General features: G+C 40.0%; 1 non-coding gene across 1 annotated transcript; it reads right to left on the bottom strand.

The window, feature by feature from the left end:
- Positions 1–8,561: 8,561 nt before the first annotated feature.
- On the bottom strand, positions 8,562–8,633 carry TRNAC-ACA (transfer RNA cysteine (anticodon ACA)). Its single transcript has one exon. It is a non-coding gene; the product is annotated as a tRNA-Cys (tRNA).
- Positions 8,634–25,524: the final 16,891 nt, after the last annotated feature.

Genomic DNA, 25,524 nt, shown 5'->3' on the forward strand with positions numbered 1-25,524 from the left:
TTGGCATACCTGTTATGACATCAAATGGCACTTTTGATGTACAAAATCACTGTCTTTGTTGTGTCATTACTAATTAACATGTGAAACCAACATCCCAAATTCTTACTGCACCTTTAACTCTCACCATGTGTATTTTAAAACACTGAAAGTCAAAAGTTAAAATATTGTGTCGAAGCCATGTTTCCATGTTCAAAAGCTCCTGGCGTCAAAATGGCTGTGCTAAAGCAGCTGGTTTCAAAGTCACGACACAATTGGCAACTTGGATTCGAGCTGGTGATCAGACAACAGAGTGACAACAGAGCTCTGAGGCGCAGGCTTTAGCATATTCATGGATCTCAAACTGCAAGAACAGACCCGCAAGATGAACTGGGGCCAAGAGGTGTGGTTCACAATGAAAAAGTCAGGAGGAGCTGATGTGCAAGGGAGTGTTCGTTATGAGCATAAAATGGATGGCTAACTAGGCTACAAGCAAGGGCTTAAGTTGCCTAGTGCTCTTGGATCCATCACTGCCAAATCTGAGAATGGGTGCTCATGACTTCCTCTTTTCTTGCTAAGCTATTAATAGAAGTGAAGTTGCAATGGGACAGCACATAGCTTAGAGGGTCTCAACAGAACGATCTTCAGTTTTGTCAGGAGTGTGGTTATATTTTTTCAAAGGAAAGTGCTTTGCAGACAGCTAGTTATTTTTTACCTTGTGGTATTTCATAATTTCTGAATCTAGTGCTGTGTTCTGCTCCCCATAATTGGTTAGTGTTAGCTGTTCATATATGAATGATTTCACCATGGCAATTCACAAAAGTTTGCTGTAGTTTGAAGAGATAGCTCTCCTGTCTCTGTGACAGAAAAAAAAAAATTCGTATGTGTGTAGGGAAGGAACCTTGTGTATCAAAAGTATCATTTTATTGTTCGTTTATTTATTTACTTGTTTATTGCTTACCTCTCTGCACCCCATGACTCACTAGAACGTAAGCTCCATGAGAGCCGGAATATTGCCTATATTCACTGATGCTGTTCCCTGCTTTGCACAGTGATTGGCACATAGTATACACTCAGTAAATATTTATTAAAGAAATAATTACTTTTTCAATAGGAAAATAAGGTCCCCAAAAGGAGTGGTTTGGTCCATTCCAAAACAGATTTGTGATTAGTTATGTTTTTCTCTGGGCCTTTTACTGCTCAGAATCCCTGCCAGGAAAGAAATGCTAAAACTCCCATCTTTTAAATATGTAGATCCCTGACATTTGGTTGCTTCATGAATTTTGCATTGCATAATGACAAGTGTTTAATTTTATAAACTGCTCCTGTAATAGATCATTTTCAAGGAGAGGCATAATCTGGAAATGCAGTGTAAAGTGCTGTTGCCGAATTAGACAAATGTCTTCCCCAAGCCAGCGATCCTTTCTGTAGTAAATGTTTTCAAGCACTGACGGATTGGAAGCCATGGAAATAGTCTCAACACCCAGCTGGCGGACTGAGTAAGAAATGAGATCGTCCATGGATCCTTCTTTCCTCCAGGCTGGTGTGTACCAACCCTCAGAATATCTCTGGAGCAATGGAAACACAAACAACCGACTTGTTTTTGGAGGCCCAAATGGCCTCATTAGGTCTAATTTCTAACTTGGTTTCTGTTACCACAAAAATAGAAGGGAGAGAGGTAGGGAAAAGAAATAATTACTTTGGGGTTCTGAAAGAGAAAGTTCAGTGCTTTAGGGTCTACCTTAAGTGTCTATGCAATACCCCCAGGCCTCTAGATCAGCTCATGTTGGTTTGAGGTTATAACTGGAAGAGAAGCCACACCAATGCATCAGCTTGTGGGTAATCCATGCTTCAAGCACCACGCTTCTGTCACTGATTGACCTCAGGAAACTCACTGATCTTCTCTGTTTCCTACTTTCCTTGTCCAAAAAAACATGCTCAATTGTGTTCCCCTTTTAATTGTGTTTCCCTTAATCAGAAATCTGATTAAGAAAATTGAGATTAACCTTCAAAGTGAGTTAAACTGGGGCTCTGTTACAACCTAGAGGGGTGGGATGGGGAGGGAGGTTTAAGAGGGAGGGGACATATATATATCTATGGCAGATTCATGTTGATGTTTGGCAGAAACTAACAAAATTCTGTAAAGCAATTATCCTTCAGTTAAAAAATAAACAATTGTTTTTTAAAAAGCTATATGGCCAAAAGAAATGGGACTGGCTTCATAAGTTATATACAAAGATTATTTATTACACAAATTTCAAGCAAGATATCCTTATTATGAAGCCACTGTATCAACTCAATAGGAACACTGAAAAAAAAATTTGATGTGTCAAAGGTGAAGGATACAAATTCATATGAAACAAAAGCCCAATATATTTGGCATGGTTTGTAAAGAAGAGAAGTATGAGCAGTGTTAGTCACTCAGTTGTGTCCGACTCTTTGCAACCCCGTGGACTGTAGCCTGCCAGGCTCCTCTGTCTGTGGAATTCTCGGCAAGAAAACTGGAGTGGCTTGCCATTCCCTTCTCCAGGGGAATTTCCCCAACCCAGGGATTGAACCCAGGTCTCGTGCATTGCAGGGAGGTTCTTTACCATCCGACCTACCAGGGAAGCCCCTGTAAAGAGGGCTGCTCCAAAAGAGACTTACGGTCAGTTACCCAGTCAATGCTCAAAGTGGTCTGTCAGTCAGCAAGGCAGCCCCAAGTAGCAGAGAGAATAGTGAACAAGAATCAGGAACCCTGAGTCCAGAGAATGTTTGTGAAATGACTATTACATCACAGGCACTAGATAAATTTTATACAGTTTAAGAAGTTTGCCCAAGGTTTACACAGCTGGGACTCAAACCCCAGATGTAAGATGCTGGTGCCACACTCTTAACCATTATACCATACTGCCTCCTAGTATTTCTGGCAAGTAACATTCAGTTCTCACATCTAAGTCTAGGTTGAACTACATAAGCCATAAAGTCTTTTCCAGGTATACGAAACACTAGATTGAGCAAGCAATTCTGCTTCTTTGACAGAACATAAATGTGACTCTGTGTGTGTGTGAATACACACAGCTTTCCAGCTCTGTCCTCCTCCTCTACTGAGGGCCTATCTTGCACAACTCTGGTGAGTGCTCCATAAATGAAATTAACCAGTAGTATTTTGGACACACACTTTTTGATGCCTTGCTAATTTTGACAACAGCAAGCTCATGCCATCCAGGTTTTACTGACCTTCCTTACTTCTAAGCAATCCTTCTCTTGTTTTGTTGATTCCCTGACCCAATACCATAGCACTTGTTCCTTATATTATCTGTCCTCTTTCAGTACTCAACGCTATTGACAAGCCCTCCCCAACCCTTACTTCTAGAAGATTATCCTTCTTCCAACATTTCTGAGACTGGTGATCCTAAAACCCCTATTCTTCATTTGACAGAATTTCTTTAAATGTTTACTATTCCTTTTCTCCTTTCTGCCTGTTTCAAGGTAATTATTGTCAGCTTTTTTTTTTTTTCTAAAACACTTCCTCTGCTGCTCCAACTTATGGAAACTTGTTTTATAGTTTCTCCTTTCTCTTATGTTTTCCATCTCTCAATCTTCTCTGCATTTGTCTACAGATAATACTCAAGGCCTGGACATGAACTGACACTGCCGAAGATCACCTATGTGCCAGATATTGCATTAGACAATTTGCACAAAATGTTTCCTTTAGTCCTCACAGGAACCTCAAAAGGTTGATTTGATTACTGGCATGTTATATGACAGAAAATAATGCTAACAAACACTGGGTCGAGGTCATGCAGAAAATAAATTGGCAGTGCCAAGACTTAACCCAAGTTTGACTCTAACTAGGAAATTCTACTATATCTCACTTATTCCTTGATATAAATATATAAACTCTTTCCTGCAACCCTGCTCTTTTAAGCTTTCCTTTTGTCTTTCACTGCCAAACTTCAGTTAAACACAGCAAGTGTTTATAAAATAACAGTTATGTGCAAATGACCAAGCTACACGTTTTTTCCCAAGGGAAAACAAAGATGAACAACATAATTCTCTGCCAGAAACTTCCAACCTAATAAAAGTATCAGATATGTAAATAACAATAAAATGAGGCAGAAAGAAGTACTAAAAAACACTATCAGAATCTTCTGAGAACACAGATAAAGAACAATTAATGTTTAGGAAGAATCAGAGTAGAGGATTTCACAAAACGTTGGTTTCCGAGTCTTCCTTGAAGCTTTCAAGCCCCTTCGATTGCCGTACAATTCTCCCTCGGGACCGTGTCTTCTCCTATCTCTTCCTTTCTGTTCTCTCAATCCCAACCGGCACAACCACAGAAGCCTCAGAGTTGGTGTCTCCAGCTCTAGACTTTCCCACTATAATCCAACCCACAAAAGATCCCTTCTTCTGGTCTGCCCTTCATTAGGCCCAACTGATGCATCACTACCCGAAGAAATACCTTCTGTGGCTCTCTGCCCCTCAATGAGTAGGAATAAATTACATACAGGGTTGTTATAAGGATCAAAGGAGAAAGATGTGAAAAACATACTCTCTAAGATACACTGCCGTTAATATTATGATATACTTTACACTTGGGCCAGTGTCTGTCCCCTGAATTCACCCCTTGGCTCATGTCACCCCTGTTCCTATAATGCCTTTCTTCCTCATTTCTAACTCTAAAACACTATACTATGCATCTTAAGGCCTAAACATAAGAGCTACAGTTTTAAGAAAACATTTTCTGACTTCTCAATGAAAATTTCCTCTGGCTTCTCTGATCATCCAGAGAGCTTTACTTCTAACTTTTCAACACACGTGTGACAGCCAGCCAAGTATCATAGACAGTTGAACATATGTCATAGTTTCCCTGTTTAATTGCAAGGTGAAGACCACTTTATTCATCTTGTAAGGTTTGTGCTAGAAGCACAGTGTTTAAAGTAGGTACTCAAATATCTATTGAACAGAAGAATATAAAATGGGACGTTATGTCACTATGTACTGAAATAAATTTAATGGAAGCAAAAGAAGGAATATTTTATATATCCCTTGTTGGGGTTTAAGGCAGGGCATTAGGATACAGAAGATATGGACTTTTACAAAATATCACTATTGTGGAGACCGTTCTGGAAAGAACAAAACCCAAAACTGATCCAGCCCCCAGTCCTGCATCTGCCCTTCCATTTCTTATTTCCAGTACCAGTGATCCACTGGAAAAACATAAAGGCAATCATTAGATATGCCATCTTTCTCTCAGAAACTCATAAATGGGGACTATTTTGAAAATCAAAGTGAGTAGCTTAAAGTCTCAGCTAAAAGCACACATTTTCTATTACTTTCCCTCAGTCCTCTCTCTCTCCCTCTGTGCTGTTTATGTCAAGGAACCAGGGGAGCTAGTTTAAGTGACATCTTGTTATAAACAGTTAAGCTGAGCGGTGCTGCTGGAAGAAGGATGGGCCAGAGGAGATCTGGGACCATCATCAAAACCAAGGGCCTCCTTTGGTAGTGTAGTCCAGAGAGCTCGGTCTGGTTGGACTCTCTAAAATCAGACAGGAAGCCAAAAGATCTCTAAACTCTGACTCACGGAAGCAGGAGACAGAGCCGACAACCTCCAGCCAGCCCCAGGTATGCGGGCTGCAGATCTGCATTCAGCACTCACTGACCCCCAGCTGCCATCCCTACTGTATGACCACATGGTATCTGCACAGCAGGTGAGTCCTCTCCCTGCTGCCTCTTGAAGTTCGCACGAGGACCGAAGAAAGTGGCTGATCAGGCTAGGCAGAGGGATCCCCAATTCTGCCCAAACTTTCTAGACTGAGCTCAGCTTTTATTTATCATTTTCTCTCAGGAAATCCAAAATGTTTCTCATATGCCTCTATCCACTTACTTCTCTTCCTAGGTAATCTCCAGAAAATCATTCATATCTATAAAATGTTCCCTTTTTCTTCTTCAGAAACTAGTAAGAGAGTCAGAGATGGTGTGCAGTTCTCTTTTTCTTTTTCCCGTCCATATTGTTTAAAGTAAAATTAGATGTTGTGCTAAGTCACTTTGGTCATGTCCAACTCTCCAACCCTGTGGACTGTAGCCCGCCAGGGTCCTCTGTCCATTGGATTCTCTAGGCAAGAATTCTGGAGTGGGTTTCCATGCCCTCCTCCAGGGGGTCTTCCTGACAGAGGAATTGAACCCACATCTCTTATGTCTCTTGCACTGGCAAGCGGGTTATTTACCACTGATGGACAAAACTTCATACATGGGAACACAATCAATGTAAGGAAATAAAATGTTTGTCTAGGCTCCTTTCTGTTTACTCCCATTTTCCATACTGGAAAAAAAAAAAAAAATTCCCAACCAGCTTCTTGCCAGAACCCTAGTACAGGGCAAGAATTAAGACATGAGCAGGGCCCGGACAACTTTCCGGGCCCACGTTTGCAATTTGTCAGCATTATTTCTGCAACAAGCCAGTATTATTGCAAAAGGATTAAATGTTTCTTGAATGGGAGGGAAGAGATGGAATATTCCACTGAATCCAAGGTGGTCCTGAAACTGACAAACCTGCCAACTGCCTGAGATTCCTGCCCTTTACAATGTCCCACCCTAGATTTCTGGTCCCTGGGTCACATACATGTCTTGGGCCTCTGACACTCCTGGAACTCTGGCAATTGTTTCACTCAAACCATGAAGAAGAGTCTCTGGAAACAATCATGACCATCCAGCTCTCTCTTCCATCATCCACCCTACCAATGATTCTCCCAACAGAGGGGTTGTGGCAATCTAATGCAGGTATCTGAGTGTCTGGCTCTGCTTCCTTTCCCCTGCCTGAGAATTTCCTTCCATATAGAACTCCGAGCCATAAACCATGGAGACCACACAATTCTAAACAATCTGTGGTCTCTTCATTTGAGGGTTTATGGAGATGGAATTCATTCCAAATATCCTATTACATTCCCTAAGAATTTGGATATGAAACAGGGGGAGGAAGAAAGACTAGAACTCACTCACTTGGGCCACAGCATCTTTCCCTCTTGGACACCTGAGTAGCAAAGCCTGTCACAATGACTGAAGCCCTATGTTACCAGGGAAAAGGTTTATATAGCCTGGCAGCACTGACTTCAGGTGCTCTGTCTCACCTTATGCGGAATAATCCAGCACTCCTTGGGAGCCACAGAATGTTCTTCCTAGTTACGTATTTGCTTATTTATATTTATTGCCCCTTATTTTGAAAAGAACATGAGATAAACTCAAAAAGACACAGTAAATTATGTTAAAACATTAAAAGGCTAGTAAAAAAAAAAAGTAGAAAAAATAAAGCCTGGAGAAAGATTAGCAAAAATAAATGTAGGCCATAAAGTTTGCACAGTTCCTAGAAGTAGGCTTCAAATTTGGCTGTGAACTTGTGAGCCAACAAACAAAAATATTATATGATTGGTAGTATCTATCATATAAAAATAATACAGTTGCTATAAAGAAGCCAAACTTCTCTTAGTACTGAGACCAGAGAGAACTGTCTCTCTTGGATCTTCATAAAGAAAACACTGCATAATGTCATGGACTTTGTCATAACTCTTCTGTGACAAACAACAAGTTTCATTATGACCTTGTCCCAACTTCCTTCAATCTAGAGACTGACAAAAGAGCAAAGCACAGCTCAGTAAAAGCAGCTGTCCAAAATCATTCTTGAATAAGAAAAATAAACTAGTAGACAAAATGCTGAAAAAATAATCTCCCAAGAGAGTGAAATAGAACGCTTAAACTACCCAGCTCTCTTGCGGTTTAAACTGATTTTTAAAGTAAAGATTTAAATATTCAGAGACATGAGGTATATGGAAATTCTTCAGGCCATTCTGTGTAACTACTATTTCTTTCAGCTGAGAATTTGCTAAGGATTGGTCAACGAAAGGCTAGAGATTACACTTTCAGCAAGAACCTGAAAAGCCAATAGCTGCTGCTGCTGCTGCTAAGTCACTTCAGTCGTTTCCAACTCCGTGTGACCCCATAGACGGCAGCCCACCAGGCTCCCCCATCCCTGGGATTCTCTAGGCAAGAACACTGGAGTGGGTTGCCATTTCCTTCTCCAATGCATGCAAGTGAAAAGTGAAAGTGAAGTCGCTCAGTCATGTCCGACTCTTAGCGACCCCATGGACTGCAGCCCGCCAGGCTCCCCTGTCCCTGGGATCTTCCAGGCAAGAGTACTGGAGTGGGGTGCCATTGCCTTCTCTGAGCTGCTAACTAATAGCAAAGCCGTAAACTCTACAGCTGTCAACTAAGGAGGGGGAAGGACCTGGTCACTTTATTAGAGAAGGAGGAGAAAGAAAAGAAAAAGGAAAAGAAAGGGAATGGGAGAGGGAAGGAACTCTTTTCTAGGATATGTGGTAGTCTAGATGGCCATAAGGAGCTGAGCCAAGCCAGAGCAGGAATGGAACAAAATAATTGTTGGTTATCTCTCTATCTTTAAACAAGCTCCTTAAATCCAAAAAAAGTGAAGTCGCTCAGTTGTGTCCAACTCTTTGTGACCCCATGGACTGTAGCCTACCAGGCTCCTCGGTCCATGGGATTTTCCAGGCAATAGTACTAGAGTAGATTGCCATTTCCTTCTCCAGGGGATCTTCCCAACCCAGGGATTGAACCTGGGTCTCCTGCATTGTAGACAGATGCTTTACCATCTGAGCCACCAGGGAAGTCTAAAGGAAGTCCTTAAATCCAAAATCCTTGATTAATTCCAACTCCAACCAAGGAGATGATACTTTTCATTTTCTATGCTATGATTTAAGAATGACTGTATTTTAATTATCAGCAAAATGATATTTCAGGACACTTAAGAAAAGATATCTGTAGCTTTTCCATCTATTCAAGGGAATTTCAAAGTATTTTAGGTTCCTTTGGTATGAGAGTGTTGAAGGTGCTATGTAAATGTAGGTTATTATTACAATTTCCTGTCATCCTCCTTCAAGCAAAAACTGCTAAAATCCACAAAGTACAGAATGAGGCACACACAATTCTTATTATTGGGGGGTAATTAATTAGCAAGTACATAAATAATTTACTCAGTCACAGGAAGATAGAGTAATACTATTAAACATGTAGGCCTACAAATCCAATTCTGGTAGCTATCTTATCTGCTCCAATGCAGAGGAAAAGATACAGAACTGACCCCATTTCCCCCACCTCCCCTCCAGGGATCCTTCTTCCCTCCACACCCACAATATACACCACACACAGACACACACACACACACACCTCTAAGACTAGGGTGCTGACTCTTTGGGGACAATTTTCCTCTTTTCTTTATAGAACAACTATGAATAAGATATACATTAAACTATGAATACCAACCTTCCAGAAACACACTTTGTCTATGAAAGTATTGAAACAAAATCGTGTGTGCTACACACTGACCACTATCTACCATCCCTACTAATGGTGCAAGAGGAGTGCAGATCATAAATATAAAATTTTAGAAAGTTTTTTAATGTTTTCTTCTTCTAATAGAAGTTTTTCAACTTCTATTAGACTTTGGAATGCAGGAGCTTTAGTTTATTAATAGAATTGTCTCATTCTAGATACAGTATGAAACTGGGAAAGACAAACAGAAATTACAGTAAACTGAATGAAATAACCAGCCCTAGATGAACATTTGCCATAATCAATCTACACAGTAAATAACCAACCTTGGTAGAAAATGGAGAGACACTTCTGTTTAAGAAGCCATGCAAAGTTACACAATGACCTGCAATCATGTAGGTATAAATGGAAGTCACTTACATACATGCAGCTCCATTAGAGTTTGTCTCTAAAATTGTAATGTCTTTCTCCAAATCTAGTTTTCCAAATGTGCTCATCACTGGTAACTATTTCTCTATTTTGAATGTGTCTATAGTAACTGGTTTAATGGTCACCGCATTAATCTAAGGATAAGAAACAAAAAGAATGATTCATTTCCTATTCTACAATTTTAACTACAAATTAACAACAACAAAAAAGCTCTTCTAAATCTCTCTTATGGATTTTGATGGTTGAGAAATATGCAGAGCACTTGAAAGCAATAAAAGAAATAACCTAAGAAAATTAAGCAAAATGAATTTGCAATTAGTTTGTGAAATTGCGATAAATGCATTTTGAAAGCAAAGAGTAAAATGTAACTTTGTTCAGTATAATTTGAAATTGCCTTTTGTGCTTAATATAGTTCACTTATAATTAGATGAAGATTTTGTTCTGGTTTGAAACATTCAAAGTTCCATCTTGAGATTGCTATGTACTATGTACACAGAACTTTTCAGCAAGAAAGTCTGCTGCTGCTGCGTTTGCTTTGACAGCCTTTATCCTAGTTTTATAGAAATGAAAGAGTGAAAGAACACAGCTGGTTTGAACAATGGAGCATGTTCAACATTAGGCCAAACACTTTAGATATTGCAAAATATTGCAGGCTATATTTATAGCTCTTAGCAGGTTTTTTAAATTCATGCTGATACTGCCTTACTCCAGCTTATTGGACCAAATTGCCATTTAATGGTTAAATTATCTTTTGGTTTCAAAATTTGCTTTCAAAGGCAATGACACTTAAGTTAACCTCTTGGCAATATCAAAACAGTGATGACTTAAAAACTTTTCCAAAGTATTTCAAGATGTCTTAAAAATTCAAGACCATTCTAGCTACAGAGAGTTTAAAAGATTTTTGTTGGTCTCTGCCTTATGTTTTCCCTCAAGAAAAGGAATATCCTGCCTCTGATAATCTCTCTTCCAGTCATGAAATTGTGCACTGACTCATATGCCAGCATCTTCCAGAAAACTGCCCAAGGGAAATCAGAACAGGCCTTCAGGTAATTGCCTATATTCTATTTAAACTTTCTTTTCCTCTGGTGGTTGTTTTTAATAGAATTCTCTTGTTTTTAAAATAGAATCTTGTGACTTTGGGGAGTATAGCAGGGGCTCATGCTCTTTCACATTAACAACATGAGAAGTGGTAAAAAAGAAGTGATTGGTGGTTATAAGCTTAGTGACCGTAGGCTGAGGCAGGAGATGTTTTGCAGGGCAATGTGATTTCTATAGGTTTATCAACTGTCTGCAAGCTTTAAGCATTGAAGCCAATGGTACCCTACTCTTCCAACCCAAAGTGAGTATTCCCTAAATTCCCACAGCATGTTAGTTGAATTCATTGTCATTTGTCATCACTGCTATTAGTGAGATCTTGGAGGGTATGTGATTTGCCTCTTGATCTAATAATAATAAGAATGACCATTTAATGAACACCTACTATGTGCCATGCAGTACACTATGTATTCCATATATTTTCTAAGAATGATTGTTGTTGCTCAGTCGCTAAGTCATGTCTGACTCTTTGTGGCCCCACAAACTGCAGCATGTCAGGCTTCCCTGTCCTTCACTGTCTCCCAGAGTTTGCTCAAACTTATGTCCATTGAGTCACTGATGCTATCTAACCATCTCATCCTGTTGCCCTCTTCTCTTTTTTGCCTTCAATCTTTCCCTGATCTTTCCCAGAATCAGGGTCTTTTCCCAATAAGTTGGCTCTTCACATCAGGTGGCCAAAGTATTGGAGCTTCAGCTTCAGTATCAGTCCTTCCAATTAATATTCAGGGTTGATTTCCTTTAGGATTGACTGATTTGATCTCCTTGCAGTCCAAGGAACTCTCAAGAGTCTTCTCCTACACTACAATTCAGTAGTGCTAGATTCTTCAGCACTCAGCCTTCTTTATGGTCCAACTTTCACATCCATACATGACTACTGAAAAAACCATAGTTTTGACTATATGGACCTTAGTTGGCAAAGTGATGTCTGTTTTTTAATATGCTGCCTCGGTTTGCCATAGCTTTCCTTCCAAGGAGCAATTGTCTTTAAATTTCATGGCTGCAGTCACCATCCACAGTGATTTTGGAGCCCAAGAAAATAAAATCTGTCACTGCTTCCATTTTTTCCCCATCTATTTGCCATAAAGTTATGGAACTGGATGCCATGATCTTAGTTGTTTTTTTTTTTTTTTTTTTCAATTTTGAGTTTTATGCCAGCTTTTCAGCTTTTTCACTCTCCCCTTCTACCCCCATCAAGAGTCTGGTTAGTTCCTCTTCACTTTTTGCCATTAGAGTGATATCATCTTCATATCTGCAGTTGTTGATATTTCTCCGAGCAATCTTGATTCCAGCGTGTGATTCATCCAGCCCAGCATTTCACATAATGTACTCTGCATATAGGTTAAATAAACAAGGTGACAATATACAACCTTGTCATACTCCTTTCCCAATTTTGAACTGTCAGTTGTTCCATATAAAGTATTTAGAAAGATAGTTAAAAAAAAAAAAAGCTTTGGTTTCTGTTTCAGCCATGTATTAATATTATGTATTAATTGCATTAATGTATTAATGCATAACAAACCACCCCAAAACTCAGTGGCTTGTTATTTCTCTTAATTCTGAGGGCAGAGTGGATGGTTCTTCTCCTGGTCTCATTAAGGATCACTCAGGTAACTGGAGTCATCTGACAACTTGACTGGGGCTGATGGTCCAAAATAGTCACTTGTACTGAAACTGGTACTGGCTGTCAGTTGAAGAATGTCAGTTCCTCTCCACATGGCTTCTCATTCTCCAGTGGGCCAAGTCAGATTTCTTCAAAGCATGATATTCTCAAGGCTCCAAGACTGAAAGCATGTAAGCTGCACAGTCTACTAAGACCTAGGCTCCAAAACTCACACAATGTCACATCCATCATATGGCCAACTTGGATCCAAGAGAATAGAAAGAAAAATTGAATCTTTTGGGAAGAGCAGTAACTTCACATTGCAAAGGTGTATGTACACAGGGAGGTATGATTCATTTGAGGGGCATTATCTTAATGATCTACTATATTATCATACAAATTCTCCCTCTGAAACTTTCCACATGTGTGACTGTGAACCATTGTTTAACCTCAAGTTTCAGTTTCCTCATCTATAAATGAATTATCTTGGGATTTAGTAAAAAAAAAAAAAAGCACATGTAATATTATGCTGAGTGTGTGTGTGTCTGACTTTTAGGCCTAATGCAGAGTACCATAAAATACATATTAATGTCCAAATTTTATAGATGTGATATCTGAGGCTGAGGAGGGGTCTATCCTGCTGAAGTTAATTTTTGAAAAGTCACACAATGAAGTCAACACTCAAACAAAGGGCTTTCTGATTCTGAAGCCAATGCTTTTTTGTTTGTTTTTCACACCATACCATGGAGCTTCTTGTTAGCAGAAGAGTTTATTTCATGGTTATATCTCATTGGACTTTGGACAGCAGCAATCATAATAGTTACCCAAGAAATACTGGTCATTTGAAGGATCAAGGGAAGCTGACAAATTGCTACTGACTCATTAATAAAATATTTACACAAAATTTTTATATTGATCCCAAATATTCTGACTCCCTAGAACTGCAGGGCTTGGGAAAGCCATGCTTTGTACACTAGAAGAGTAGTTAAGATCTTTCAGAACCAGGGAAGAAAGGCTCCCAGAACAGAGGCTTCTACAGAGAGCTATTTGTGGTTCTTAAACTTGCCTACATGTAGGATTCACCTGGGAACATGTATAGAAAAATACCACAGCAGAAATTAACACAGCATTGTAAATCAAACATACTTCAACTGAAAAAAAAAAAATCTCCCTGAGAGTGAGGCCAAGATTCCTAGACCTGAAAACTTCCTTCAGGAGCCCCTGAAGCTGACCGGTAATGTCAAGTTGGATCCCTATGCTATGCTAAGTCGCTTCAGTCGTGTCCGACTCTGTGCGACCCCATAGACGGCAGCCCACCAGGCTCCGTCGTCCCTGGGATTCTCCAGGCAAGAATACTGGTGTGGGGTGCCATTGCCTTCTCCAGTGCATGAAAAAATAAAAGTGAAAGTGAAGTCGCTCAGTCGTGTCCGACTCTTAGCAACTCCATGGACTGCAGCCTACCAGGCTCCTCCGTCCTTGGGATTTTCCAGGCAAGAGTACTGGAGTGGGGTGCCACTGCCTTCTCCAAAGTTGGATCCCTAGAAATTTCAAAACAGCAAGGAGGCCAGCCCTATAAGGAGACAGAGATTCAAACCGGCAGCTTAATCATCTATCTGAAGCATGTGAATTGTGGTGTCACTGTGTGAACCACATGGAGCTGCTCCCTCACATTTATTCCCAGGAGTCATAACAGGGAGCCAAATGGGAATTGGGCATCATCCATACACTTGGCGGTAGGTGGCAGGTGCTACAAATGACTGGCTGCAGTGTACTATTCACAGTTGTCACTGGTCCTGAAAGAGGAGAGGACCATTGAGCTATTTTCTCCCAGAGAAATACTTGAGTCTTAGACGAGAGGAATAATTGCCCCGAGTCCTGGGCTCAGGCAGTGGGGTAGGAAAGGCTTATCAAACATGATACTCCACTGTATCTTTCAAGGCATAAGATGATTCTTTATAACAAATAAATTGGTGATTTACATGATCCATTCAAATAAATATTTAGGAATATCAATTTTATTGCTTAATTTTATAAAGGCTTTGAGATCTCTGCTTCTTTGTTTCCCATATGTCCTCTACATTTTTAGTTCCCATAGTAACTGATACATCAAAGGTTCTCACTACAATTGTTCTGATGTTTTGAGAGATTATTTCTTTTACCCATAGCACTTTTATTTCCTTCGTCTGTTATTCTTAATGTACTCTGCCTAAAGCAGTCATATGAATACTTATCTAAACTCCCAACCTACTCCTACTTTTCTCATTCCCAAATAAAGCACCTAGAGGCCAGGGGCTCTGGAATAAATTCCAAGAATTCATCTTGGAATGCTCCAACAAACTGGCAATGTGATAGATCCATTGGAAGTACTTGATAAATGTATGATTTTTGTTTGCCTTCTGAAAGTTTTCATGAAAGCAACTGCTGGGAAAAAATATATATATCAGAATGTATATCATGACACAGGATTATAAAGTGAATAAAATATAAACTTCTCAGATATACATACTAGGCTCTTGGGTATAATCAGGTGTTTATTACTAACATGACCTGTCCATCTTGGGTGGCCCTACACAGCATGGCTCATAATTTCATTGAGATAGACAAGGCTGTGGTCCATGTGATCAGATTGATTATTTTTCTGTGACTGTGGTTTTCATTCTGTCTGCCTCTGATGGATAAGGATAAAAGGCTTATGGAAGCTTCCTGATGGGAGAGACTGAGGGGGAAACTGGGTCTTGTTCTGATGGGTGGGGTCATGCTCAATAAATCTTTAATCCAATTTTCTGTAGACTGTGGGGCTGTGTTCCCTCCCTGTTGTTTGACCTGAGGCCAAACTATGGTGAAGGTAATGAAGATAATGGCGACCTCCTAAAAAAGGTCCCATGCATGCACTGCCACACTCAGTGCCCCTGACCCTGCAGCTGGCCACCACCAACCCATGCCTCCAGCAGAGACTCCTGAATAGTCAGGGGCAAGTCTGGGTCAGTCTCTTGTGGGGTCACTGCTCCTTTCTCCTGGGTCCTGGTACACACAAGCTTTTGTTTGTACCCTCCAAGAGTCTGTTTCCCCAGGCCTCTTTAAGTTCTGTTGGCTCTACCGTGGGCTTAATGGCGACCTCCAAGAGGGCTTATGCCATACCCAGTTCTACTGCACCCAGAGCCCCTGCCTCTGCAGCAGTCCACTGCTGACCCATACCTCTGAAGGAGACACTCAAACACATTTCTGGCTCAGTCTCCTGGGATCTCTGGGTCCTGGTGCGCACAAGGTTTGTTTAAGCCCTCTGAGTGTCTCTGGCAGGTATGGGGCTTGATTCTAAAAGCAATTTCACACCTCCTAACATCTTGCTGGGGCTTCTCCTTTGCCCTTGGATGTGGGTTATCTTTTTTTTGGTGGGATCAAACATTCTCCTATTGATGGTTGTTCAGCACTTAGTTGTAATTTTGGAGTTCTCACACAAGATGAGTGCACATCCTTCTACTCCACCATTTTAAGATCTCTTCAAGAAAATTAGAGATACCAAGGAAGTATTTCATGCAAAGATGGGCAAAAAAAGGACAGAAATGGTATGGACCTAAAAGAAGCAGAAGATATTAAGAGGTGGCAAGAACACACAGAAGAACTATACAAAAAAGATCTTCATGACCCAGATAACCATGATGGTGTGATCACTTACCTAGAGCCAGACATCCTAGAATGTGAAGTCAAGTGGGCCTTAGGAAGCATCACTAGGAACAAAGCTAGTGGAGGTGATGGAATTCCAGTTGAGCTATTTCAAAACCTAGAAGATAATGCTATGAAAGTGCTGCACTCAATATGCCAGCAAATTTGGAAAACTCAGCAGTGGCCACAGGACTGGAAAAGGTCAGTTTTCATTCAAATCCCAAAGCAAGGCAATGCCAAAGAATGTTCAAACTACCGCACAATTGCACTCATCTCACACGCTAGCAAAATAATGCTCAAAATTCTCCAAGCCGGGTATCAACAGTACGTGAACTGTGAACTTACAGATCTTCGATTGGATTTAGAAACAGCACGGGAACCAGAGATCAAATTGCCAACATCGGTGGGACCATCATACAAGCAAGACAGTTCCAGAAAAACATCTACTCTGGCTTTACTGACTATGCCAAAGCCTTTGACTGTGTGGATCACAACAAAACTGTGGAAAATTCTTCAAGAGCTGGAAATACCAGACCACTTGATGTGCCTCCTGAGAAATCTGTATGCAAGTCAAGAAGCAACAGTTAGAACTGTACACGGAATAACGGACTGGTTCCAAATCAGGAAAGGAGTATGTCAAGGCTGTATATTGTCACCCTGCTTATTTAACTTATATGCAGAGTACATCATGAGAAACACTGGGCTGGAGAAAGCACAAGCTGGAATCAAGATTGCCAGGAGAAATACCAATAACCTCAGATATGCAGATGACACCACCCTTATGGCAGAAAGTAAAGAACTAAAGAGCCTCTCAATGAAAGTGAAAGAGGAGAGTGAAAAAGTTGGCTTAAAACTCAACATTCAGAAAACTAAGATCATGGCATCCAGTCCCATCACTTCATGGCAAATAGATGGGGAAACAATGGAAACAGTGAGAGACTTCGTATTCTTGGGCTCCAAAATCATTGCAGATGGTGACTGCAGCCATGAAATTAAAAGACATTTGACCCTTGGAAGAAAAGCTACAACCAACCTAGACAGCATATTCAAAAGCAGAGACATTACTTTGCCAACAAAGGTCAATCTAGTCAAAGCTATGGTTTTTCCAGTAGTCATTTATGGATGTGAGAATTGGGCTATAAAGAAAGCTGAGCACCAAAGAATTGAAGCTTTTGAACTGTGGTGTTGGAGAAGACTCTTGAGGGTCCCTTGGACTGCAAGGAGATCCAACTGGTCCATCCTAAAGGAAATCAGTCCTGAATATTCTTTGGAAGGACTGATGCTGAAGCTGAAGCTCCAATACTCTGGCCACCTGATGCGAAGAACGGACTCATTGGTAAAGACCGTGATGCTGGGAAAGATTTAAGGCAGGAGGAGAAGGGGATAATAGAGGATGGTTGGATGGCATCACCAACTCGATGGACATGGGTTTGAGCAAGCTCTGATAGTTGGTGATGGGCAGGAAAGCCTGGCTGCAGTCCATGGGGTGGCGAAGAGTCAGACATGAATGAGCAACTGAACTGAAACCTTGATAATGTTTGAAGACCTTAGTTTGGAATGAATAAGTGTGGACTAAATTAAGAGTGCCACATATGTTCCCTTCTTTAACTAATCAAACAGTGTTTAATATGTTCTATGGGTAAAATATGATATTATGTATCATGAGGAATATTCTGGCTCCCCAGGAACTTGCAGATTAGAAAGAGAGAATTTACTCAAGTAAAAAAACAAAAAGCAACCAGCAATCAAAATTTGTGATTCTGATTATTAAAGTTCAATAGAATTCCCAAAGAAATAAGCTTTCTTTTGAGCTACTTGCTGTGTTGCATGTTAGTAATCAGTTCAGTTCAGTCACTCAGTCATGTCCGACTCTTTGCAACCCCATGGACTGCAGCATGCCAGGTTTCCCTGTCCATCACCATCTCCTAGAGCTTACTCAAACTCATGTCCATCAAGTCAGTGATGCCATCCAACCATCTCATCCTCTGTCATCCCCTTCTCCTCCTGCCTTCAATCTTTCTCAGCATCCGGGTCTTTTCCAATGAGTCAGTTCTTCCCATCAGGAGGCCAAAGTATTGGAGTTTCAGCTTCAACATCAGTCCTTCCAATGAATATTCAGGACTGATTTCCTTTAGGATGGACTAGTTTGATCTCCTTGTAGTCCAAGGGACTCTCAAGAGTTTTCTCCAATACCACAAGGTTTACCCATCAGCATTGATGCCATTGTTTACATAAGTGTCATTACATCTTGTTTCTCTTGTTTTGTTAAGAGAAATAAATAAGTGAATTAGTACAAGATATCAGAATGTTGATACCTTAGGACAGGTTTCTAGACTATAGGAAGGCTGAAAGAAGGAAGGCTGAAAATATGCATATTTATGGCTCTTCAACTCTATAGTTTATTTAAAAAAATTAACAATAGTTTATAAATTAATTTAGTCCAGATTTATTTGATTATATTCTTCAGATATTAGCAAGGTTTACTTATCAGTATTGATGCCGTTGTTCACGTAAGAGTGTCATTACATCATTCACTCACTAACTGAAGTAATTATTCTCCTGTCTCATCTAAGTAGGGGAAATTATGCACACCATTTCTATTTACTTTATGCTAAAAGCATAACAATATAGCAATCCTACAAACCATAAAATAGAAGCATAGTTTCAAGACTGCATGTTCTTTAAGAAAAAAAATTCGCATGTGATAATCCATATTAAAATAGAGCCCAACACCACCACTATCTTAAAAACATATCCTTGCTTCAGGAGCTCAAAACAAAAAAAAATCATTTTAATACCGACATGGCTTTACAAATGTGTTCCCATTACTTCAATTTTTCCCAGCCACTTTCTGCCTTCAAGACCCAGATTAAACGTCACATTCTCTGTTGCTGTTGTTCAGTCGGTAAGTCATGTGCAAGTCTTTGTGAGTTGAGAACCAATGGACTGCAGCATGCCAGGCTTCCCTGTCCTTCACCATCTCCTGGAGTTTGCTCAAACTCATGTCCATTGAGTTCAGTTGTTGCTATCCAACCATCTTATCCTCTGTTGCTCCCTTCTCTTCCTGCCCTCATTCTCTGTTAAACATTAACTTTTACTTTCCTCTTAAAAATAGTTCATTGTTTTCTGAATGGTCCTATATCAAGTTTTATATGCTTTTATGATAGAACTTCACTAATTAATTTATCCATTTATTCAACAAGCATAATGGGCTTCCCCAGTGGCTCAGTCAGTCCAGAATCTGCCTGCAATGTGGGAGACCTGGGTTCGATCCCTGGGTGGGAAAATCCCCTGGAGAAGGGCATGGAAACCCACTCTAGTATTCTTGCCTGGAGAATCTCTATGGACAGAGGAGCCTGGCAGGCTGTCGACTGTAGTCCATGAGGTCACAAAGAATCGGATGCCACTGAGCAACTAAGCAAAGCACAACAAGCATAAGTGGCTTACCATTTGTTAGGCATCATGCTTAATTAGCATCAGGAATATGGAGAGAAGCATGATGCTAGCTCATCCAATGGTCTCTCCTATACTGTAAGCTCCCTGAGGTATGATGTAATTGTTGAATCAGCTGAGCAAGCTAAAGGCAGCAGATGACAAGAGCCCCCAGAAGTATTGTGAAGCCCGTGAGCCTGCCAATAAGGCCTCTACCTTCTCTTATTTGGTTCCTTTTTTCTCCTTCTGCTCTAATGTCAACATTTCCTCTACTCTCTCTACTCCTGTCCTTCGACTGTTACTGCTGTACTTTCATCCGCCATGCATAAAACTGAGCCCATTATTTTCTCTACCAAAATATCGACCATCTCCCTAGTTTCCCAAGACAGAAACCTGAGAATCATCTTCAACATCTCTTTTTCTCTGACCTTCCATGTGCATGAAACAACTAAAGCTGGTGGTCCTATGCCCTAAATTATTATTGCAGTCATCACCTTCTCTTTCTCAATCTTCACTGGTCCCACCTTAGTCTCCTTTTCATCTTCTGCCTAGACCTTTTCCATAGCAACTTCTTCTTTTTTCATATTGGAATATGGTTGATTAGGGCTTCCCTGATGGCTCAGTGGGTAAAAAATCCACTTGCAATGCCAGAGACCTGGGTTCAGTCTCTGGGTTGGGAAGATTCCCTGGAGGAGGACATAGCAACCCACTTCAGTATTCTTGCCTGGAGCATCCCCATGGACAGAGGAGTCTGGCAGGCTTCAGTCCATGGGGTTGCAAAGAGACAGACATGACTGAGTGACTAAGCACACAGCACACGGTTGATTAACAACATTGAGTTAGTTTCAGGTGTACAGTAAAGTGATTCAGTTATACATATATGTGTATCTATTATTTTTCAAATTATTTTCCTATTTAGATTGTTACATAATATTGAGCAGAGTTTCCTGTGCTATATCTCTAATTGTTAGAGAAATGCTATGCCATAGCATTTTAACTGGTCACCGCTTATTGTGGGTTATCTATACCAACTTGTTCTCTACTTTATGCCAGGGTTTTCTCTCCAAAATACAAATCAGATCATTTCATTCTCACCATCTCTCCTCTCACTAAAAGTTATTGATGGCTTTTCATCACCTTCTTAATAAGGTGCTGAGAGGTCCAAGTCTGTCTCTTACAGCACACAGACTCTTTGTGAGCTGCCTTGCTCTAGGCTGAGCTCTCTAAACTCTCTGGGGCTCACTCTCTCTGCTCAGGAACATACACTAAGGTGACCAGGGTTGCCCTTAGAAAAACATGAACATGTAATGTAAAAAGGTAAAATCTCTCACCCGTCATGTACTGTGCTGCTTAAGGAACTAATAAAGAGAATAAGAAGCTTCTCAAGCTCGGTCAAAGGAGAGCAATTCTCATAGATGTGAATAATCCAATCACTATACCAGAACAAGATTAATAATGAACATCACAAAGTAAGTTGGGGCACCTTCTGAAAACTTTGCTCCCTTCCAGAACACTCAACTCTTAAATAGAATGTTTCTACCATTTCTATGACTGAATCGTGGAATTTTAAAAGCAAAGGAGATATTGAAATAATTTTATCCCATCTTATTTCACAGATAAGAAAACATAAATCAAGAACATTGAGATGTTTGTCCAAGCTCATGCAACTGATAAATATCCATCCCCTTACTTCCTCCCAACAATAAAAAAATAAGATTTTATAATATTAAACAGTACGTTCATTTATGAATTTTTCTGAGGAGCAAACTCATTCATATGCCAGAGTCTTCGTTCCACTGTGGTTTCATCTTTAAAACTCACTTCTTATTTTGCATTTTCAATTAGACACAAGGTGAAATGTCTCTTTATGGAAATCTTGACTCAATTTTACCTGTCGCTGTGGGTGTATTAAAGTATATGAAGTTATAAAAAGATATGAAATATGAATATAATCTAGTTTAATTATTTCCATCCTCCAAAGACCATGATTGCACTTAACTGTCAGTGAAATCTCCAGTGGCTAAACTTCATCCTTAGAAAAATAGTGAGTAGAAAAAAAGGCTAGGAGCTGAGTGAAGAGTACCAAAAATGAGCATTTATCTTCACCAAAAGAACATGATGGAAAAACTGCAGCTTCGTATAGCATCAGTGAGTCAAAGATGATGACAATATTTGGCAAAGTTAAACCAAGCCAAGTTCAGTCAATTTATAGATCACTGAGCTACTTTCTAAGTGAAAAACACTTGAAACATTTTTATTTGGTAACTTACTTGTACTTCCTGTCTGTTCCTTTCCATTATCCAAGGGCTAAATCTCTTGGCAAATGAATCACAATTGTACTTGAGACAAACTGGCCACTGAGGTATAACTCTCTGAACATACTGGTGTCAGCAGCCCTCTCTCACTTTCAGGATGGTAACCTGCCTCAGTATAGTCATCGGCACCTGAATTTGCAACATCTGTGTTTTCATGCATCATATTTTTATCATGCTGATCTATTTTGATCCTTGCTTTTCCATACTAGGCAACTGGAAGTCAAGATGTTCCAAAACTCTGAATGAGCCCATACCGTGGGCAGTACCTTATGCATCTCTTGGATTGCTAGGGAGTTGAATTTGATCTGAAAAGGAAAATGGAAAGGAAAAAAAATTTTTTTCCATTTCCCCTAGCCAAACATTGTTTCCCCTGGCCACATAATTCTCTTGACCAAATATTTCTTAGGAATCAATCTCAATGTCATAATGGTCTTGTTTATACACTGAGACAAGTCTCAACTCACAGCATTGTCCCCATGTCCTGACCATCTACTTAGCATGTAGATCTATGTCCAAAGAATATAACTAGGAAGAGAGAGGTGCTCAGCTCTTATCTGAGCTCCACACTTTGGAGGGCACCTCAACTATCAGAACTTATTACTGACTCAAGGAGGCAACAGGTTGGGATAAGTGAGGAAATTTCTCTGCAGACATTAAAATGATTTGAGATTCAAATGCACAACCACCATTGACCTACTACCTCCTCTATCACCACTAAGGCAAAATGATAGTACTTTCATATCTCCTTCCAATGTTTCTCCTCTTAAATTACTTATTGACTGACTACTTTTGATTTGTTTCCATGCAGGGTTTCCCTCCTTGTTTACCTTAGTCATTTTATGTGTAATAAAAAAGTATTGAAGGGTTGGCAATGAGTATGACTTTCCTGGATCATGGACGTTTTTATGGATGATCTTGGCAAGATTGCTCCTTTCTGTACTCTTCTGTGGCACCAATCTGACACAGCTCTTCTAAGTAGGAGCTGGATGAATGCAAACTGGGTCTAAATCTGTTACTGTGGCCTCAAACCATATGGGGTGACAGTAAACAAAGATTTAAGATTAGGAGTCCTATAATCCCATCAAGGTCTCAATTCTCCTGAATGACTTTAGCATTCCAATCTCCAGGCTGTTTTTCTAAATCCACTCTTAACTGTGAAGAATTTTAGAAACCAAAGCAATGCAGTGTGTACTAAGGTCTATTATTTGATCAATTTTCTAATAGAAACTCCTTCAGTCAGTTCAGTTCAGTCACTCAGTCATGTTCAACTCTTTACAACCCCATGGACTGCAGTATGTCAAGCTTCCCTGTCCATCAACAACTCCCGGAGCTTGTTCAAACTCATGTCCATCGAGTTGGTGATGCCATCCAACCATCTCTTCCTCTGTTGTCCCCTTCTCCTCCTGCTTTCAATCTTTCCCAGCACCACAGTCTTTTCCAATGAATCAGTTCTTCCCAAAAGGTGGCCAGAGTATTGGAGTTTCAGCTTCAGCATCAGTCCTTCCAATCAATATTCAGGATGGATTTCCTTTAGGATGGACCGGTGGGATCTCCTTGCAGTCCAAGGGATTCTCAAGAGTCTTCTCCAACACCACAGTTCAAAAGTATCAATTCTTCGGCACTCAGCTTTCTTTATAGTTCAACTCTCACATCCATACATGACTACTGGGAAAACCATAGCTTTGACTAGAGGGACCTTTGTTGGCAAAGTAATGTCTCTGATTTTTAATATGCTGTCTAGGTTGGTCATAGCTTTTCCTCCAGGGAGCAAATGTCTTTTAATTCCATGGCTGTAGTCACTATCTGCAGTGATTTTGGAGCACCCCAAAATGAAGTCTCTCACTGTTTCCATTGTTTCCCCATCTATTTGCCATGAAGTGATGGGACTGGATGCCATCTTAGTTTTTTGAATGTTGAGTTTTAAATCAGCTTTTTCACTCTCCTCTTTCACTTTCATCGAGAGGCTCTTTAGTTCCTCTTCACTTTCTGCCATAAGAATGCAGATATGCATCTGCATACCTGAGGTTATTGATATTCCTCCCGGCAATCTTGATTCTAGCTTGTGCTTCATCCAGCCCAGCATTTCTCATGATGTACTCTGTCTATAAGTTAAATAATATACAGGGTGACAATATACAGCCTTGACATACTCCTTTCCCGATTTGGAACCGGTCTGTTGTTACATGTCCGGTTCTAACTGTTGCTTCTTGACCTGCATACAAATTTCTCAGGAGGTAGGTCAGATGGTCTGGTATTCTCATCTCTTGAAGAATTTTCCACAGTTTGCTGTGATCTACACAGTCAAAGACTTTGATGTAGTCAATAAAACAGAAGTAGATGTTTTTCTGGAACTCTCCTGCTTTTTCTATAATCCAGTGGATGAAACTCCTTAGGCTTACAATTCATCACAGTATAGAATAATATATTTATTAAATATATAATCCATGTTTTAAATAAAAAAGATAAATGTGCTTCTGATTCTTCATTTCTGAAACAAGAAAATGCTATTTGCTTTATAGTGCTGTGAAAGTTAAATAAGATAATATATCTAAAGTGTTAGTGCTTAGCATTGAGCTCAGTATTTAAAAGGTACTCATTAAATGTCATCTATTATTATTGGATCAGAGGTCTTGATGATATTTGTTTTCTATACATAACACAAATCATGGCTTTCCAAGGTTTATACTTAACACTCACAATGGACACATTGATGGACACACTTTTCATGGGCATCAAAATAGCTAGGTGATTAACCTAATTTTTCATTTTTCTATGAGTTGATGTGGCATAATGCAGACCCAGCTAAAGTGGACCATTAATTCCAAAATAACTGAAGGATGAGTGCACACACTTTACCTGTTTTCAGACTCTCTGTTGAGAGAGACAGCCAAAAGTTTGGAGTTAAGTCCATTCGGCATTCAGGCACTCACAAATATTAAAGAACTACAACCTGATCGATCACACCATCTCAGCTTGTAAGTGAGCCTGTGGGATTATTAGCTCTGCTCTAAGGGACACAGAGACTGTTTAGAAACTAAACAGCTGCAGAGACCCTCATTCTGATGGGGTTCAGATCCTTCATAGTGTAAATGATGCAACTTATTTCACAGGATTGTTTCTAAGGAGACTTTATTCTACAATACAAGGTCTGTGGAGCAAAAAAAAACTATTAACATTAAATAATGAAAATGTTAAAGGCTGGCATAACACAGATTGTCCTCTCAGTGATACAAAAAAACTTACATGATCTTGGCAAGGCACTTACTCTTCTTTCCTTCCTCCCTCCCTCCCTTCCCTTCTTCTCTCTCTCTCTTTCTCATATAGAAAGGAGATTAGCCTGAATCTGGATGACAGATAGGCTTCATCTTGTTTATCAACTCTGATCAATTGGGAGTGTCTTTCTGGACTGTTACATTGGGAAGGATTTCAAGGTTGAACAGCGGTTTATCAGGAAAGAGTTCTATGATTGATTAGTGATGTTCAATATGGGAGAGGAAATTAGCATCACTCTGCAGTCTACTTGCTAGCCCTAGAATGAAAAATCTTCAAATCTCTTCCAACTGAAAAAACAATATCAACCATTCTTATAAAGAGCCACTAAAATTGAGACGCTCTGGGTCATGGAGCACTTCAAATTTGATGTCTACTCAAGTGCCACCAGAAGGATTTCAAGGTCATACTGAAAAAATTACCTAT

Source organism: Bos mutus, chromosome 21 (genome assembly GCF_027580195.1).
Source record: "Bos mutus isolate GX-2022 chromosome 21, NWIPB_WYAK_1.1, whole genome shotgun sequence".
NCBI classification, from domain to species: Eukaryota; Metazoa; Chordata; class Mammalia; order Artiodactyla; family Bovidae; genus Bos; species Bos mutus.